The sequence below is a fragment of the Tauraco erythrolophus genome, chromosome 1 (genome assembly GCF_009769465.1).
Source record: "Tauraco erythrolophus isolate bTauEry1 chromosome 1, bTauEry1.pri, whole genome shotgun sequence".
NCBI lineage: Eukaryota > Metazoa > Chordata > Aves > Musophagiformes > Musophagidae > Tauraco > Tauraco erythrolophus.
The window spans coordinates 131,927,976-131,947,267 of record NC_141465.1 but is presented as its reverse complement, the minus strand read 5'-3'; positions in this window follow the sequence as shown (position 1 = coordinate 131,947,267).

Sequence of the window (19,292 nt, the reverse complement as noted above, 5' to 3'; positions counted from 1 at the left end):
AAACTACAGATAAAGATTTGCATTTCTGAAGAATACATGAGACATTAATACAATAATACATGCTTCAACTTACAAATTGCATCTACTTGGTGTGGATATGCAATAATTAACTCACTTTAGAGAGAAGGAAATTACAAGAACTTTCAGAAAAGGGTTATTTTAGAAAGATATTTTAGGAAGTCCAGCTTGGAATAGTCTATAAAACAATTCATAACATCAGTGCTCAAATCTTTGGTTTAATGTATTAGTGGAAAATGGCAAATTACTCCAAAAGTAGAGTCCTAGAGAGTATTAATACAAAACTGGAGTAAACAGAAAATTGGACCTATTTCTTGTAGTTAAAGCCTTCCAGGAAAATAGTACAAAATAATTGTTTATCAGCATGTCCTAAAGAGACTATGAAAATATGCTCAGGTAGCACAGTATGACAATAGCTTTTAGAACCAACACTTTAATATAATGGATGTTATGTTACACTACAGGCAACGGGCACATCTGACATTTTAAAATCCAATTATCTTCTGCTCGTTTACCTATTAGTAAAATCTAACTTAGACAAGTACAGACACTAAAGCAATGAATATAAAGATTTCCTTAAATCTGAGTGATTAAAAGGTTTTGGTAAACTGGACTACATTAAATTGATGTGATTATTGCATGCCTAAAAGTAAATATGAAGCTGGTTTAAATGGGCTTGTGCTAACAGACACCACTGGAAGACTCAGCAGATAGATTCTGTGCAACTGAGAACAGCCCTTGTTGCTGTTAATCTTCAGGAAATGTGCTAAATAAACAAGTGGCAACTGTTTAATATGTAATAACTTTCTTTTCACTGTCTTTTAAAATCAACTTGAAGCTCATTAGGGAACCTAGAATGAGATGTGTTAATAGGAGTGTCATGTTTTCAGGCAACAACCCAATCATTAGCATGTGTCACTGATACAAATCTATTTGTTAAGCTGTGTTATAATTCTGAAAGAACTTGTAACAGTAATAGCAATGAGCCTTCTTGTAAATAAGCTGCTTGTTTGTGACTGGGGAGGACAGAGGGATACAAACCATGCCTTGTTAACATTATTTTGGACTATGTTACTGTTTTCTGAAACATAGAATATCCCAAGATTACGTGTTCTGGGATATTTAGCATTTTTTAGTCCAACGAAGTCTGAGAGTGGATGCTAGTGCAAATGTGACATAAACAATCATGCTTGATTTTCTGCGCTGATGGCCTCGTAGAAGGGCTAACCTCAATTAAGAGTGTAAGATTCTAAAACAATATTGCAGGAGACATCAGGCAGCCAAATTCTTAACTGTGAACACCCATTACTGAATCTTAAACCACTACATTTCCAATGAGGCTTTATCTTAGATAACTCCAACAAGGTGTACAAGAACACCTACTTCTGAAACTCCCTAACTTTCTGTTCCCAGCCATATACATTTAAAGATATATTTTAAATGAAAAGACTTCTGGCGTGGAATATAAAATTTGCCTACCTTGTGTATCAAGAATAGTGTACCTAGCAGGAATAGGGAAGTGATCCTGCCCCTGTACTCGGCACTGGTGAGGCCGCACTTGGAATATCGTGCCCAGTTTTGGGCCCCTTGCTTTAAGAGAGATATTGAGATCCTGGAGCGGGTCCAAAGAATCATAGAATCATAGAATGGTTAGGGCTGGAAGGGACCTTCAAAGGTCATCTAGTCCAACCCCCCTGCAAGGAACAGGGATATCTCCAACTAGATCAGGTTGCTCAGGGTCTCATCCAACTGGGCCTTGAATGTCTCCAGGGATGGAGCATCCACCACCTCTCTGGGCAACCTGTTCCAGTGTTCTACAACTCTCATAGTAAAAAATTTTTTCCTAATATCCAACCTGAATCTACCTCCCTCTATTTTAAAACCATTACCCCTTGTCCTATCACAACAGGCCCTCCTGAGCAGCCTCTCCCCATCTTTCCTGTAGGCCCCCTTGAGGTACTAGAAGACCGCTATAAAGTCACCGACGAAGGGCGACTAAACTGGTCAAGGGGCTGGAAAATAAAACTTATGAGGAGCGGCTGAGGGAGTTGGGGTTGTTTAGCCTGGAGAAGAGGAGGCTGAGAGGAGACCTGATTACAGCCTACAAATACTTAAGAAAAGATGGTGGGGAGATAGGGGAAGGGCTCTTTACACTAGTGTTGGGTAATAGAACAAGAGGAAGTGGGTATAAGCTTATTCAGGGGAGATTCAGGTTGGATGTTAGGAAGTATTTCTTCTCTGAAAGGGTTGTCAGCCACTGGAATAGGCTGCCCAGGGAGGTGGTTGAGTCCCCATCCCTGGATGTGTTTAAGAATAGGGTGGATGATCTACTTAGCGATATGGTTTAACGGGGATTAGGGACGGTTGGACTCGATGATCTCTAAGGTCTTTTCCAACCTAGAAATCTAGGAATCTATGAATCTACCAGCCAAGAGTCCTCTTGGTTTGCTGGCAGGAATGATACTAATATGAAATAAGAAAAAAAAAAATCTATGATTAATTAAATTTACATTAATGTCAAAACCCTGACAGAACACCCTATGTCAGAACCCTGAGAACAATAATTAGCCCTAATTGCCCTGACCAGTGCCACCTGGGGCCTTCACCTACTGTCTCTACACAGAGTCCCTAGTCCCTTTCTGGGCTACGCATAGATATGTCTGTCATCAGCTCTGTCCGGGAAGGACTTTGGACCTATGTTTTACGTACTGTATCCATCTCCTGCATAGACCTCTGGCTCACATTGCAGCTCTGCCTTATGCTGCTCTTGACAACTCCCTAGAAAGATTCTGGACCTAGTTATAATTATGTGTGTATGTATATGCCATGAATATGTAAAACATATGTATAAATGCACATGTCTGACTACATCTATCTGTCATTTCCCTCCTTAAGATCACTGAGTGGCATAAAGGTGGGGAAAAAAAAAAAGGAAAAAAAAAAGAAAAAAAAAAGAAAATGAGAAGAAAAATTTAAAATTAATTAGTTTTGTTTATATGGTTTTATGCAATATAGACTGAAAACCCATAATTCTCTTTTCCAAACATTTTTATAGCTTCTTACAAGGCAAGGGCCATGACTTCCTGTGTGTTAATTATATTGCATCCATTCCAAAGATTTTCACAGTCCTCCAAGGCCTCTTTATTTCCTACGGAAGGAGCAAATTTGCCTGAGGTTGAGGTTGGGGAATAGACACAAAGAATAATTGCCCTAATAGGAGTGCAAAAAGACTATCATATGAAGACTAAAATCGACTTGTTTCTTTCCTAGATGATTTTAAGTACGTAAGAGCCACTTTCTTTAACCTGGGAGCTCCTATATCTTCTCTCCCCACCCTGTGCTTGAGCCAAGGCTCTGTTGAGCTTGACAAACCGTAACAAGTTTCTAAGTTAAAATTCTTTTCTTCCCATCTTTTTGTACAAACCAAGATCCTCCTGTTGCCACCCAGGTTTCCAGTTTTACTCATACACCTCACTACAACGACAGTCTTGTGGGAGGACATGCAATGCAAGAGCGGTGTGTTTATTTGTGTGCTTCATCTGGGAATATTATGTGACAAGTGGAAAGGATGTAATCCCCCCGCTACATGCCCTTCACTGAAGCAGTCTGATTCGTGTGTCAGCTCTTCATTATAAGGCACAACGCTGGATTTCCTGCATTTTCATTCTGTTCAAGCATCTCCTAATTTTACAATGCGCTAACTATAATTTTTGAATTAATTCTACTTTTTGGAACACTTTGAGTTCCATGTAAATTCTCCGCAAAATTATTCATGTGTCTCGATGCGCAATGGCTTGAGGCTTTTTCTCAGACTCTCTAGGCTTTGGATAGAGGCTGAATGTAACTTCAGTTTAAATCATCATATTGATTAAAAAGAATGTGGCTTTTTTTTTTAACTTCGGCTGTTTACATGCCACTGGACAGCTCAAATGGTCATTCAGCAGCTAGAAGAAGCTTTGGTTTTTCAGAAGCAATTGCTGTGTTGGATTGTCAGGCCAATAATTCTCATACCTGTGAAACGGGCTGAAGCAGTGATAAATGATTCATAATTGAGGCATTTAGCTACATCCTTCTTTGCATCATTTCTTCTTAAACTAACTGTTGGATAGATATGATTTATGTATTTTTAAATAAATATTTTGATTCTACAGATACATATACATGTACAGATCAGTCTGTTTGCAGAAAAAGAAATATTGCTGTTAAAGAAAAAGAAGAAAGATAATGATAAACAAGTTAGCTCTCCTTTCTAAGACGTTTCTCTGCATCCAGCCGGTTCAGAGAACCGCTGTAGGAAATGTCCACAGGGAGCTCTGACTCTTGAGGGATCTTACAGATAGAAACAAGATGGTTTAACAAGTTGAAATTCAGCCTTATATCATACAGTCAGAGGGAAAAAGTAAAACACAATAACTGCCTTTAAGTAGCCTGCTCCTCTTGTTTTCCTGCTGCAGTAATATGTGTTTGGTGGTTATATTACTCTTTAACATCCATGATACAACTGGAGCAGTTTCAGTCTGTTTTGGTTGGTTTTGTTGTTTTTTTTTGTTTGTTTGCTGGTGTTTTTTTTTGTTTTGTTTTTGTTTTAATCCACACAAATATTATTAAAGCGATGGAAAAACTATCTGCATGGTTTTCTGCTTTTTGTTTCCTCTTCATTAATTCACTTTACTCCCAGGAACTACCAAAGAGTAGTTAGAACTGAGATGTTGTAAAAGACCCCTGGAAAGTTCTCACGATTCCTAACACCACTGTACAAATGTTTTCTTATGTGTCCATTTCCTGCAATGACTCCATTTATTCTTTTCACCATCAGTAATACACATTATCAATTAATACTGTGTGCCTTTTTGCCAGCCAGCCATGAGGCTGGGATAAATGAACTCCTTGACATTATGTTAGGAAACATTCAACCGTAATTTAGGACATCCAGACCCATTCCATCCCCCTGGCCTTTTCTTTCCCTTTCAATCCTCATAGCACTTGGGAAAGCAAACATGTTGGAGAAATCTTTTTCTCAGGGACTGATGGCATCTCAAAGGTTCAGAAGGGCTGGAAACTACAATCAGCATTTGGCTTTCATGAACCCCTAGAGAGCCATTTCTGTCACACATGAAATGCACAACAAATAGCACAATCTCTGGTCTTAGAGTAGTCTTTGTGGAGGTGACAAGTCTATTGCAACAATGTAGGGCAACCAGCATGTGTATTGTTCCTTGAAGTGCAATTTTGATTCTCTGTTGGTAAAAATCAGCATTGTTTTTCTGACTTCAGTAAAGCTATTCCTGCTGACAGCTGCTGCTCTTCTGGCCAGCAGTTTCCAGAACTGAATCAGAGAGGTACGTGGATGGTCCCAGACTGCAGAGCTTTCCCTTCCATTTTAGTAAATCTTTTAATAAATTGAAATAGAGTTTGAGGAAAAAAAAGAATTCGGCACTGAGTGTTGCTATCCTGCAGATTTCCATAAGAACACAATGCTGTTATCTCCCTAGGTATTCATTTGATATAGTAACAAAGTAATACACCCCAGAAATATCTTTTTTTCTGTCATATTTATAGCAATTATGTCAAAAAGTGAATTTAAATAATTTGAGTTGATTACTGTTGGTTTGTGAAAACACACAGTTTGACGTATTCACATGTTTCAATTACTGTATGTGGAATGTAATTATGTGGAGTACAAAGCTCCAGGGGAAGCTGTGTTTGCTAAATACACCTTGTCTGAAATGCAATGATATTTACATATTTTTTTCCCAAAATTTAAAAAATCATAAATTTTGTCAATGTCTGATCATCTACCAGATCCCACTTCAAAAGCTGAGTAGACTGAGTGCAAGAGAAAATAAAAATCATCACAGTCTCAGCAACCTACCTGTTATGTGAACGTATAAATGCCACAATTCTTTAATTTTGTTTTATATTTTTCTGGCCACTGTTCAAGACCCCCCGGGGTACTGTTTTGACTCAGTGAAAGCTTAGAGTACAACTTCATTTGTTTCAAAATAATTCTTTGCAACTAGAAACTTGATAATGGTAATTTATCAGCTGATTCACTAAGGGTTCTTTAGGAGTAATTTTCTTAAAAATGTTGTAGCACTTCTAGTGGCCAACAGTTCCTTAAGAAAAAAAAAAACTGAAATGATCATCTAATCATCAAGTCTTCTCACCTGTGATTGTAGGAAACATACAGCAAATGTACTGTCTTCCATGTATATCCTCCCAAATCTCACTCAGCTCAGAAATTCCCAAAAAATTGTGGTTATAATGTACTACAGAAAAGGAGCAAGAGGGCTGAGGTCTGTGGAGTGGCAGAGGATGGAAATGAGCATTTTGCCATGGTACTGATCTCAGTGTTTGTAGCAGTTTTCCCTTTTATCCTTATGGGACACCTCTTGGTAGCCCCAGTGCCACAAGTGCTGGCATAAATGGTTGTATTTCTGTGTGATCCGCAGCCCCATCCACAGAACCTCGCATATGGAAGTGCTGATTAAAATTTATATTATGCTTTTAAATATACAAAGTTTCAGAGTTGTTAAATTTGATCCTCTCTAAAGCATCTGTGTACTTAATTTGCATCTCACAAAAACAGATCAACATTAAAATCTGTTTTATTTGGTTTGCTGTGATAACCCCCATAATCCTATATTCCTTCTGTTCATATTTACTAACATTCATGGCTTTGGAAACTCCTTATCCTTCTGATGCCTTTATTTTCCTTGCTAGTGAAGCTGTTTTCATATCTAGCATGGGATGCCTATCTGCTTATTTTATTTTTGACAAATAGTGCAAGAGACATGAAGGAAGACAGTCATGATTATTCTTTTTTTTTTTCTTAAACAATTATGTGTCCTTTCTGTTATGTCATTTATCAAAACAATTTCAATTATTATCATTAAAATTTCAAATTTCTTTCTTCTTAAAGAGCTGAAAAATATGCTTTTGTCAGGTTTGACAGTGGTTTGATTTGAACTTCTGCTTTAAAGGACCAGTAAAAGCCTTTTTTTTTATATCTGGGTAAATAGGACTTTCATACCCACAATAGGACAATTTATTTCCTTTTAACTGGAAATGAGCAGGGTAAGAAGTGAGGGAAAACTTTCTTTTGAAATAAATTGTGTACTCAATGTTTCCAATTAGAAATTTGCTTTGACACAAGACAGCACCTTCCCATTTTCCTTCATGACTAAACATTTTATTTCTGTATACTTAGCTGATATATATTCCTAAAAAAGAATCAGGGTGGTGTGTCACTTCCTAAGGTGACCAGTGTGCCCCAGTATACTTCTGAAAGAATGTCATCCCCGTGTTCTGCTCACATTGGTTATATGTTTGAAAAAAATGATCATAACAGAAAAAAATGAAAAAGTGACATCTATAATAATACTATTTAGCTTCAAGAGCCTTTGAATTAGATGAAATATAGCTAGAAATAATGTCTCACCTATTGACAATTTTCTACATAATAACTTAGATAACTGTCATTTTTTTTAATCTATTTACATGAATTTCTAGAAAGGAGGAATCTATATGAATGAGAATATATTTCCTTGCCTGAAGATGTGAGCAAGGTTTACATAAAAGTGTATTTCCTTGTTCAGACATATAGAAATCACCGAAATCTAAAATTATCTGTAGGAATAGACAAGAAATGGATGACGCTTTCATTTATTCAGCATATTAGCCCGTCATCTTCCAAATAATGACCGCACTACATGATCTCCACACTCACCTTCTCACATGGTATTATTTTTCCACTGATTTCTATTGCTGACCAATTAGTTAAAAACCCAGCAATGAATATATATGATGTGTTTTTCTAGGTTTCTAAAAAAAAAAATGAACAAACTGATACATGAGAATTAACCATAGAGAAAATCATTCGTGATGATGCACTGGCCACAAACGCATGTTTGGCCCAAACACAGTATGTGTTGTTGATATCAATATTAGTCAGAGAAGAAATATCAAAAATAAACATGGATATATACAAATAAATGAGTGATACAAGTAAAACAAAGCAGGTGCTCTGTCACAGGGACCTTTAGTGAAAGCAAACCAGAACGTCAGCATATTAGGGGCTGCTAGGTCATTGTCACCTAGGAAGAGGCCAGCAATGTCAGTAATTTCCTGTATCTATTGAAGCCTCCTTGAAGTTTGCTGGACCAAAGACTACATCCTAACTGATTTTTCCTCCAAATGTTGTTAGATTTGTATTGCAGAAGTGTTCTTTATCATATTCCCCAAGGCAATACAAATACCAAATGCGTCCAAAAAGCAAAATAATTTTTTGCTGTGGGAAAATCTTGGATTTCTGATTGAGTGGAAAATAGTTGCAGTTCACCACACTGTCAACCACTGTCAATAATCCCAGCAGCAAGAGTCTTCAGGCACCAAGGCTCAGATGAAGAAGCATTTCATCACAGGACTTCCAGAAGAGCTCCAACTACAAGTTACTTCCATCAAAACACATTCATTATAGATCTATACACTGTACGTTTCTAAATGAAAACCAACCCAGTTCAGGTTAATTCAGGTCACCTGTTACTCTTCACTCTTGTGCTAGGAAAGAAATAGGGTGGGTTTTTTTCAGACCAGTGATACAAAACACCGATTAATCTGCCTGTATGGTTAAGCAAAAATTCCTTATATATTTCATTTGTGCTGTCAGGAGCCTCCTTTTCTCTTTATACAAGCTCCCTCTCTTCATGAGTGTGGACACAGATCTTAAATCTAATAATTTGCCTTCCTGTCCTGTCATGAGATCCTTGGTGGCTAGATAGCCGGGCTCCTCTGTAATGGATGCACTCTTTCTGTTTCATTTGATTATTACATGCTATGGTAGTTGGTGTGGAAGAATGGCATTAAGTATAACACTGTAGGAAGGTCATATCTTGGCTTTTACTTTGAAGCACCTAAGGCATTAATGTAGCAACTATATCAAATACTAAACCGACTGCACCTTTTAATTAACAAGAAATGTGTATTATAATTGATAAATTATCTTAGAGGCAGAATCATTTAATGACTTGAAGGTTAGAGGTCAGTATACACAAAAAGAGATGTAGGTGTGGGAACAGAAAATATTAATAATAGGTAAAGCTTTTCACATATATGGAGTAAATTCATATTTAACCTCCTTGAGAGGTAAAAGCACTTTGGCCACAAGATAACGTGACTGTTTATGTGAAATGAATTGATTAACCCTGTCTGCATTCCTGGATCCTTGGATTAGTGAATGCCTTTCAAGAGATTTCTGTTTAGCAAAGGAAAGATCGAAAGGGATTGTATAGCTGGAGCTTCTTTAATGAATACAATTGTTATTAAAATTTCTGTTCAAAAAAGTAAAACCAAGGCTAGGTATTGCAACAATTGGTAGATGTGCACTAGGTTTTAAGGATAACAGTTGTTCCACGTTAGAATCCTGCTTCATTTGAATTTGAGACAAAACCTACGGAAGCCACTAGAATTTCTGAATTTTCATTATGAATTTTATAGCATGCCTGTGAATCATCCTCTTAAGCCTAAATTAATCTCATCTAATTTAAGACAGCTGAGATGTACGTACCTGATACGAAGTTACAAACTGGTACAGAGAATGAATTTCTTTTTTTTTTTTTTTATGGTAGAATCATGACATTTGTAAATAATCTTAATAACAGAAGTGAATCCCCCACAGACTTGCAGAAAATTGTGATATATAGGATATAGGTAGCTACTACCTAGATTTTTCACTGCTGCTACAAGACAATTCAAAGGGAGACATTATTCAGTTAATACAGAATAGCACAGTGCAACAACAGACTATCAGAGAAAGAAAAGATAAGCACTTAAAGAAGAAAGGAAATATTTTAGGTTATTTATTGCAAATAACAATATTTAACATGATACTGTACCAACTATCAACAAATCCTGAGAGAATTTCAAGTGAAGAATTGCAGGGAGAGAGTGGGGTTTTAACTAGTTTTTCAAAATCTGTCTGCCTCAGTTCAAAGGCAAAGTTTTCTGCTAAGTCCAAACAGAGTAGAAAAGCTGAGATTCTTCGCAGCTGGACAATTTGAAGTGTTTACAGCAAGAGCTTAGGTCTTCTTTTTGAGCAACAAGGAAAGTGTCTCACCTAGTTTTTTTCTGAACCCACCTTTACTGGGTTTTGCAACAAGCTAGGATGTCTACACGTCAGACTTAGTAAAAATATCCCCACTTTTTAGCTGTTTGAGCTCCAGAAGTAGAAGCAAAGGTGCTACCATAAAGACGGATAATCAAGACCAGATCTCATAGACACTTGAGGCTGTGCCCACGCTGAGGAGTGCAGCAAAATGGGAACAGATGATGTTCCACAATGCAGTGAGTGGAGAAAACTGGGAGATTCCCTTCAAAAGTTCACCTCGGTATGAAATAAATTTAGAATTTTATATTCTTAATTCAATGTAGATTAATCAGAAGCTCTAGATTCACAAAAATCTGCCCGGACTGTGAAACATCTAATAGAAATCTCTTCAAGCAAAATCAAGCAATTTTCAAGGTCAGGCCAGCTCAAGCAATGATTCTTTATTTGTGTAAATAAGGTAACACATTTGAATCTGAAAAGATTTTTTTTTGTCATCAAATGATGATTACATTTGATAATGAAAATCCAAATCCAGTCCTGAACTGAAAATTCCTGAACAAGATCATAGAATCATACAATCATAGAATGGTTTGGGTTGGAAGGGACCTCAAAGATCATCTAGTTCCAACTCCCCTGCCATGGGCAGGGACACCCTCCACTACACCAGGTTGCTCAATGCCTCATCCAACTTAGCCTTGAATACTTCCAGGAATGGGGCAGCCACAACTTCTCTGGGCAACCTCTTTGAAGTATTTCCATTTCATTGTAGATAATTTCAGAATTGTACTCAATATACTAATTTTAGGGCTAGAGTCTAAAGATTTTCTTTCATTAGTTCTGATTTTGGATGCTTTCTGGTATGCCCTGTAGTGAATCTTCTCTTCCCCTCTTCTTTGGGCTGAACTTAAATGTGGGTTTCAGTACCAGGAGTCAGCACCAGATCAAAGACTTTCCCCTTGTCCCGTGGCTCATCTCCCACTTAGTCCCAGAGCCCAGTGAGTGACTTGATTTACATCTGAGTGGAAGTACCAACCGCTAATAGACAGTTAGCAACTATACATGTTACGTTACCTCAGAACTCTCCCATTTAAATACTATGTTAGTAAAGGACCAGCATCTGTCAGGAGTGTCAGGATACAGGGCCTGTCCTGATTCGGTCTGGTCTATGGATGAGGTTTTAACAACAAAGGGTGAATTAGAATTTAAACCCTGACTTTGTCATGGTTAAATACAGATGTGTGTATAGGCAGGTCTGGCCCAAGTTAAATACAAGCAAATATCCTTCTCTCATGAATTAGAAGATCTTCCAAACCATGCTGATTTACACTGTCCCTTATATAGATTATTTATCCAACATAGGTTCACTCTTATGATATAGAAGAGTTTTTGATTAGAAATTTTTAGATTAAATTCAGAAAATCTCATCCCCTGCTTTAAAAAAGTAATTTCTAAGTTTTTCAGCAAAGAAATAAGCGTTCACATTTAGGCACTGGAATGGTGACCAAGATTTGCTGTTTAGAATGATCTCTGGCCTGAGATTTTTCACAAATTTTACCTCTGTTTCCCAGATGAGCTCAGCTAATAATCAGTGGCTTATTAAAAAGCTTTGAGAAACAACATGCCTTTTCAATCTGCCTACAAGGTCAAAAAAAACTTCCAGCAGGATTTAATATACGTACACAAGCTTGATGTATTGAAGGGCTGCATTTCTTTACAATGTTAACAGTTTGATGAGAATATCAATTAAACATGACTGTGTAGTTAAGATTTCCATCTCCAACTGCAGCTGCAGCAAGTAAACCGGACTGCTAATCAAAGCAGTGCTATAATTTAGCACTGATGAGGAAAGCAGTAGCCGTCAGAAGGGAATGACAGAAAGGAGGCAGCTGCTTTCATATCATTTTAGTGTCCATTGCTTTAATGAGCCTGAGGAGACAATTCCCTGCTGACTATTCATTAATTAATGGAATTTATGAGAGAAGAAGTGCTATCAGCATGCAAACAAGTAGAGAACAGGTGATGACGGTCTTCTGTTTGCAGGGAATGAGCATATTGAGGAAAGGAAGCTTTTGAATAAAGTAACGGATATTTAAAAAAATGCTAAGTTCCTAATCCTTCAGTTGGGCAGCAATGAAGTGCGGCTTACAGCTTAACAGAGGTATGTTATTAAACTCAACTTCTGAAATACCCATGGTCAGATTAAGAAGAAAGGAGGAAGCAACCCAGAGGATTCAGCAGATAGCTCTTTCCCATTCTGAGTGAGTATCAACATTTTGCCCTGGCTTGGTTGCATTAATAAAAAGTTGGATAGATCCTGTTAAGAAACGCCGTCTCCTTCCACGTTGGTCTTTCAAAGTTATCTCAGTGGTTTACCCTCTGCTCGGGAAGTCTGAGATGCCTTGAGTGAGTTTTGCAAGGCAAACCAAACTCTTTCACAGTCATAAAGGTCTCAGGTGCAGAGTAGATTGTGCCAAAATCAACCTGCAGAGATTAATAAAGACAAGACAATATCACAGCGCTGGGCTTCAGCCACCCGTCTGTCAGACTGGAGACCCTTTGCATATGTATGGCGTTGTAGGGTAGCTGAGATTGCACAATGGGTTGTAGTCTCACGGTATCTGTTGACAAAAGGATTCTTTGAGCCTCTGCACAACTTGAATTCATGTAATATTAAACACCCTCAGGCCAGATTCCAATTTGTTCCCTTTGTTCTGATCAGAAAGTCTAAATAGCTGGATTTAGGCACATTTGTACTGAAGAAGAATCCCAATAATACTGATTCTATCTGTTTTCTACCAGGCTCATGTTGTCTAAGAGTTGTGAGGAACATGGTGGAACTCAGTTCTGGAAGTGCAAGTTCCTGAAAGACTTGACATTAGCAGCATACATCAGAGCAGTCATGAGCCTGCTGTAAACAGGACATCATGTTGAGACAGCAAAGACTGGATATGCGAGATAGACTCCAACCATAAAAGCTCCAAACAGTATCCCATCAGTGTTTTGGGGATTTAGGTTAGAAAGGCCATAGTGACAATCACACTCACACAATATGCCACTCTAAGACGTCCGTTCCACAGAAAATTGCATCTCTTGCATATGTAGTAGCCAAACACAAGGATTAATTCTTGATGCTATATACCACACACAAACTGTTCCACATATGTTCACAGGGTGGGCAGCTATAACACATGTTTTTCTACTGGCGTTTCTAAATGTCAAGATTGTTACACATGTTTCCCAATGGCTCTTCTATCCAATGGATAACAAAGAAATAAACAAACTACAAAAGAGTTGAGCAATTTTACCCAAGATTACAGGCAGTGACTTAGTGTAAAACATGTCTGGAATGCATCGTAAAAGGAAAAAGGGATGGCAATTAATATGAAAATATATAGAACACAGGAAGCATCCCCCCCCCCGCCTTTATATTGCATTATTTTATCAAATGTGTAATATCCTGGGGAGGAAAGAGGAGAATTCAATAACATTGTGGAGACTCAGGTAACTAGGGATAAGGCATAGATAATAATACAAGTCCTTGATTCCATCATAAGTATATATGAAGTTAGGTTTTAAATTTATCTATCATATATTCTTAATTTTATTGCATGCTCATATCTCTCTGCATTTTTTCTAAAATGTGTAGCTCCGGAAGTCCTATGAAACCTCATTTTTTATTCTAACATTGGTTATAAAAAAAAGCAAATCAAACCAACCAAAACTAAATCAAAACAGAAAGATGAAAGTAAAAATGTGCATTTTAAAACATTATCTTAAAGTTAAGCCAGTCTTGGGTTTCTGTTTGATTTCTTTTGTATTGCAAAGGTAAATCTGCTTAACACCTCTCCCTGGCTCCTTGGGAATCACAGTACTGGCTTTCTAGGGGAAATGAGTGTAGTTGAACAACATCTTCTGCCTGTGTAAAATTCATTCATGGGCTCCAGCCTGGTTCAAGACTTCAAGATAATTTCAGTACAATCATGAAATAAAAGAAAGAAATAAAATCAATTAATGTAAGCAAGGAAATTATAGTAGTCTCCCTTCTCACTACATTCATGCAGGACTGTATGGGAGAGAGTGCAAACCTGTCTTGTTTCACTGCAAAATATTTCATTGACTTCTAAAATATGCAGCTTTCTTGGCTCGGCCATTTCATGGTGTGAATGAACTGTAATAACCCTTGAGATTATACCACATGTTGCTGATTACAAACAGGCATTCAGATTTGAACTTTGGCTTTTGCATTTTGATGAGAAAGGTTGACAATTTTGACCATCTATCTCCTTTCATGTCTAGAAATATATGTCTAGCACCATCTTTAATGCAGCATCAGTGAAAATATCACACGCAGGAGTCCATATACCTTTCAAATAAGATGACACGAGTATCTTAGCAATGCTGTCTATCAGAAAAGAAGGGTAGATTGTCTAAGGCAGCACACACCAGATCCTGGTGCCAAAACCATTATGAAGATATCCCGATATCTGAGATCGCGAAAGTAACAAAAGTTTAAAGTGAGGATTTCCAAAGGAATGTGGGACAAATCCAACATGAAAGTCAAAAGGATTCTAGCACTCTTTAGTTATAACCAAAACCATATCAAAGCTAATAAGGAAGAAGAGAGAGGTGTCGTTTTTAAAGTGAGAAAGAAAAGAAACAAATCATTGTTTTCCACCTTTTTTCTCTTTTTTTGCTGTTGAAATCACCAGCTGAGCACCTCTTGCGCACCTACATGGCCTGACTGTGCTGAGTACAAACAGTCTGGTAAAGACAATGGGAATGGATCAGCTATCAAAACACAAATAACTGGTGGATATGGAAGTCCTGACTTTCTCTCTCTTATACTTGGTGGGTGCACAGAGTACAGATTTCCCAACGCCTGGTGTAGGAGCCATGCATCTGGCACACGTAACAGTGACTCAGACCTCCAAAAATCTATCACCTGATTGCCACACATTAAAGCACAAAATTAATAGCTCTATCCACTCCTTTCATTTGACAACACTTTTTCTTCTGACACCACCTGCCTCTCCCACACAGCAAAATCTCCAACATCATCTGTAAACAATGAATACTTAATTGATTTTATACCCAGTTGTACATCAAAGTAGATGACAGGTGTTTTTAAAATATACATAGTCCACATCTAGTACTCCTACCTTAATAAAGCCAGCAGAATGTCTGAATAAATCCAGTGAAAATGCAGCCAATTTCCTAAGAAAAAGAAAAAATAATTATATATATATATAGTAAGTAAAAATAAAGACTGTAATCAAAACTATGACAGTGACATATATGAAGCTAGCCAGTCTGAAGACAACTTTATATGCCAGTAATATATGAAGATACACATCCTGCTCCCCTCCCAGCCTTTGGTTAACCCCAATTGTAAATGAATATTTAAATGTATTTGCTGCTAATATTAATTTTCTTGTCCGAGGTCCAATCAGCATATGAATCCTGCCTATATATTGCATCAGAAATGATAGAGGAAATTAATAATGATTGAAATGCTTTCTGGTCTTATCTTTTATGATATGAGTAATAAGACAACTAGTCTCGAAACAAAAGCTGAACCTTCTCTCCAGATTTCTGGAGATTCTTTTTTTTTTGTAATTTCTGAGGGTTATCATTACTTTATTTTCATATTTAATGAAGGTCTAAGACTAATGAAACTAAAACTTTTGGGTTCACAGAGGCTGAAATAAAAATTACTATTAGTTTAAGTTAAAAGTATGAGAAATAATTATATCATTTTACTGTTCTTCATGCAGTTTTAAGACAATCAGTAAAATATAAAGGCATATAGCTTCAAGAATGATGGAAAGATCAAATTGTTGGCATTGCTACTCAGGTTTTAGTCACAATTAAAAGCAAAGGGAAACTGAATAGAGTTGAAGGAAAGAAAATGTGAAGCTCATTAAGAAACACTTCTTTGTAAGGTCTTATTGAGCTCTTAAAACTCATTGCTACAAGATACCATTGCAACCAGAAGTGACCATCAGAACAGACAGATAAGAAAGAGGCCTCATATCTGACTTCATAGAAAAGTAAAAAATAGTGTGCCCGAAGTCCTACCTCTGCTTTCTGACAAATGCTTTCAGTTCTGGTCGGAGACCTTCTCACTCAAATACCTTGGCCTCTGTGTTTCTTTGATGAAATGACCAAACAAAGTATTATAAGGACAGGTTTGGGGCTTTGTTTTCAATGAGTCAGGCAGACATCACTAATTGTACTAGAATGGATGAAAAAACCTAAAAGTAAGAAGCTGAATGATCACAGATTTACCTTCAGTTTCCTTACACAAATATGACCTAAAAGACTACGAGCAGAGTCCCTGAATCCAACCTGCATTTCAATGCAATTGTACTTCCCACCCCAATTATTCCAGAGTAAGCACCTAAGTTCCAGCACTTATTTTAAGACCCTTTTGGAAGATATTTTTCCTGGTAACTAACAGCCAATACAAAGTCTTGATCTCCAGATCAAGAGATAGCCCACAGAGACAGATCTCCTTGTTTGAGATCCAAGTTTCTGCTTCCCTCTTTTGCACCTCATTTTGCTTTAGTTTAATTCTATAGTTCAGAACACCTTTGTGCAGAGTTGAAGACCCCAGTCCAAAGGTCTCTCTGATGTACCTTCTGCCTTCTACACAGGCTTGTAATGCTTGCTTCTCACCTACAGATTGTTTGTGTTTCCAGGCATTGAATTCTCCCAGCTATATTGTGGAGAAACAGTACGTAAAGGGAAACATGGCAAAGAGGACAATAGAACTACAGCTGGAACCCATAAATGTCTCGAGGAAGGAAGTTGTGGGGAAAGTACAGACATTAGGTTTTCTAAAAGCTGCAAAGTGATGTGACACTCACCATGAAAGTTTTCTCCAGTTACATTAACTGCAGGAGGAGGCAAAGACCAGGACTGAGGTATTTGAAACAGCTGTAGATGGGAATGAAGCTCTAAATTTATTCTCTAGGGACTAAAGATGAGATTGAACATGTTTTCTCTATTTTATCTAAGGCTGGTTGCATTTTCTATTTTGTTTTTCAGTTTCTGTATTTTTCCATTTTCAGATTCTAAAGAAAGACAGGAGGCTGTCAAACAAACAAGGAAACAATACACTTTTTCTATCATTCCTTTTAAATATTCCTCTTATTAGAATTGTAAATCCTGGAGGTCTATTCACTCAGAAGGAGGGATAAGTAGGTGTTTTATATATGAAATCTGCCAAGCTTTTGTTCAATTTTCAGGCAGAATTAAAAAAAAAAGTAATTTAGTTTAGATCACAGAGTTTACAGTAAGAGATGAAAAATAGTCTAATTCAATCCTTCAAAACAGCAATTCTGTATTCTGTGACTGAATAATCAGATCCTTTAAACTCTACACTAGAATTTACTCTACAATTTACACTACACTGTAAACTCCAGGTCGCTGGCCTCCCTCATTTCCTTAAGTTTAATGTTAGCATGGCTATTACATTAAATACCATGTCAAAGTAAATTCTGAAATCATATGGATCACGTAAATCCAATTCACAAATCAGATTTGGAGGCAGTAGACTTCGCCCGTTCGTTTTGTTGATTGTAGGAACAGGCCAGTCCCATCCACAAAACTTAATATCTATCATTTCTACTTCCTGACACGTTTATGCATCTTTATATGTATTTTAAGCAACATATGTTTATATCCAGTAGAATCGATGGTCCTAGTATTTACTACAACTTTACACTGTTGTGCATTTATTGATTTCAGTTGCATTTACTCCCAGTTCACCTTGGTGTTACTGGGAATACTCGCAGTTTTTAAAATTATTTGGGATCTTTTCAAACAAATGTGAAGTTAAACACTGCTGTGAGCAATTTGGCATAATTTAAGCCAGATAATATTATTTTACTTATTTTCCATCTATTACAAATACACATGACTGTTGGAGATGTTGGTTCTTGTAGAGAAAAAACCCTCATAAATTCCCACTGAGTAACAACTATTTTAGCGGCTGTATATTGAGTAGCTCATAATATGCCTGATTTCAGCTCAGGATTTACTATATTTTTAATTTTCCAACAGATTGGCCATAGTTTTAAAGGTTTCATCTGAAGCGCCTGGTCTATGTAAAGGGCACAGTGTACTTAACTATTCAAAAGACACTTGATCCATGAATGCGCTTTGCCAGTAATGGGATAGTAATTTTCCAGGCCAGTAAAAGCTATTACTCACTGGAACACAAACAGATTTGAGAAGGAATGTCGTGTTGACTGCTGGCAGCTGACAAAGGGAAAAGGGAAACTGTCCCTTCCTGAATTAAGTTGCATGACTTTACTCCGTTCCAAACATTTGACTCAACTCCATTCTTCTCCTGATACTTATGACAATAATAGGATAACAGATTTATGTCATGAAGGCACGACCTTTGTCAAAGGGAACATTGTTGACAGCAAAAGAGTGATATGCTGCTACGCTCTGTAATTTTGACAATGAATGACAGGGGCTGTATGTCGACATGGCAAAGCTTATGCTTGTGTTTTTACATTGTCATCCTTGAATTAGCTCCTGTTTTTTTTTAGTGTCTTTGATGGCATAAACCTTTTCTAATGAAATTGCTAGATGGAGTCAAATCATGCTGCCAGGAAGCCTTGATTCACCCCACAACCAAAGAAGTAACTTGTGCTCTAGGGAAAGTTGGGTTTTGGGTAAAGTGACAGGTAAACCCAGTGAACACTGATACTTCTGCTCTTTCACTCCAGGGTGCGGATACTCTCAGCTGAAGAAAGTCCAGTTTGTACTGCCTGCTTTGTTGCTGAATGTTTATGATGGTGTTGAACATTTCCTTCTACTCATTTTTCCATCGAGGAGATGGATTTACTGGAATGTGAGTAAATTTTAACTTTGAGAAAAGAGGTGTTACTGCATGGAATTTGAGTACTTAGAATGTAATCAACAAATGAATGAAATTATTTGTCTTTGTCTTCAGAACTGGTGGGTAGAGACACTTCATCATCATTGTATTGAAGAATCCTATCCATAAAGAAAGATATATATCCGGGTAGTTAGACAAGGTGATAGGAAAGATACAAAGAAAACACCATTTGTCCAAGATAGAGTACAAATGTTCAGTATCTTTTTTGGAATTAGAAATAATAACTTACCACTTTGGTGGTAAAACTGAACT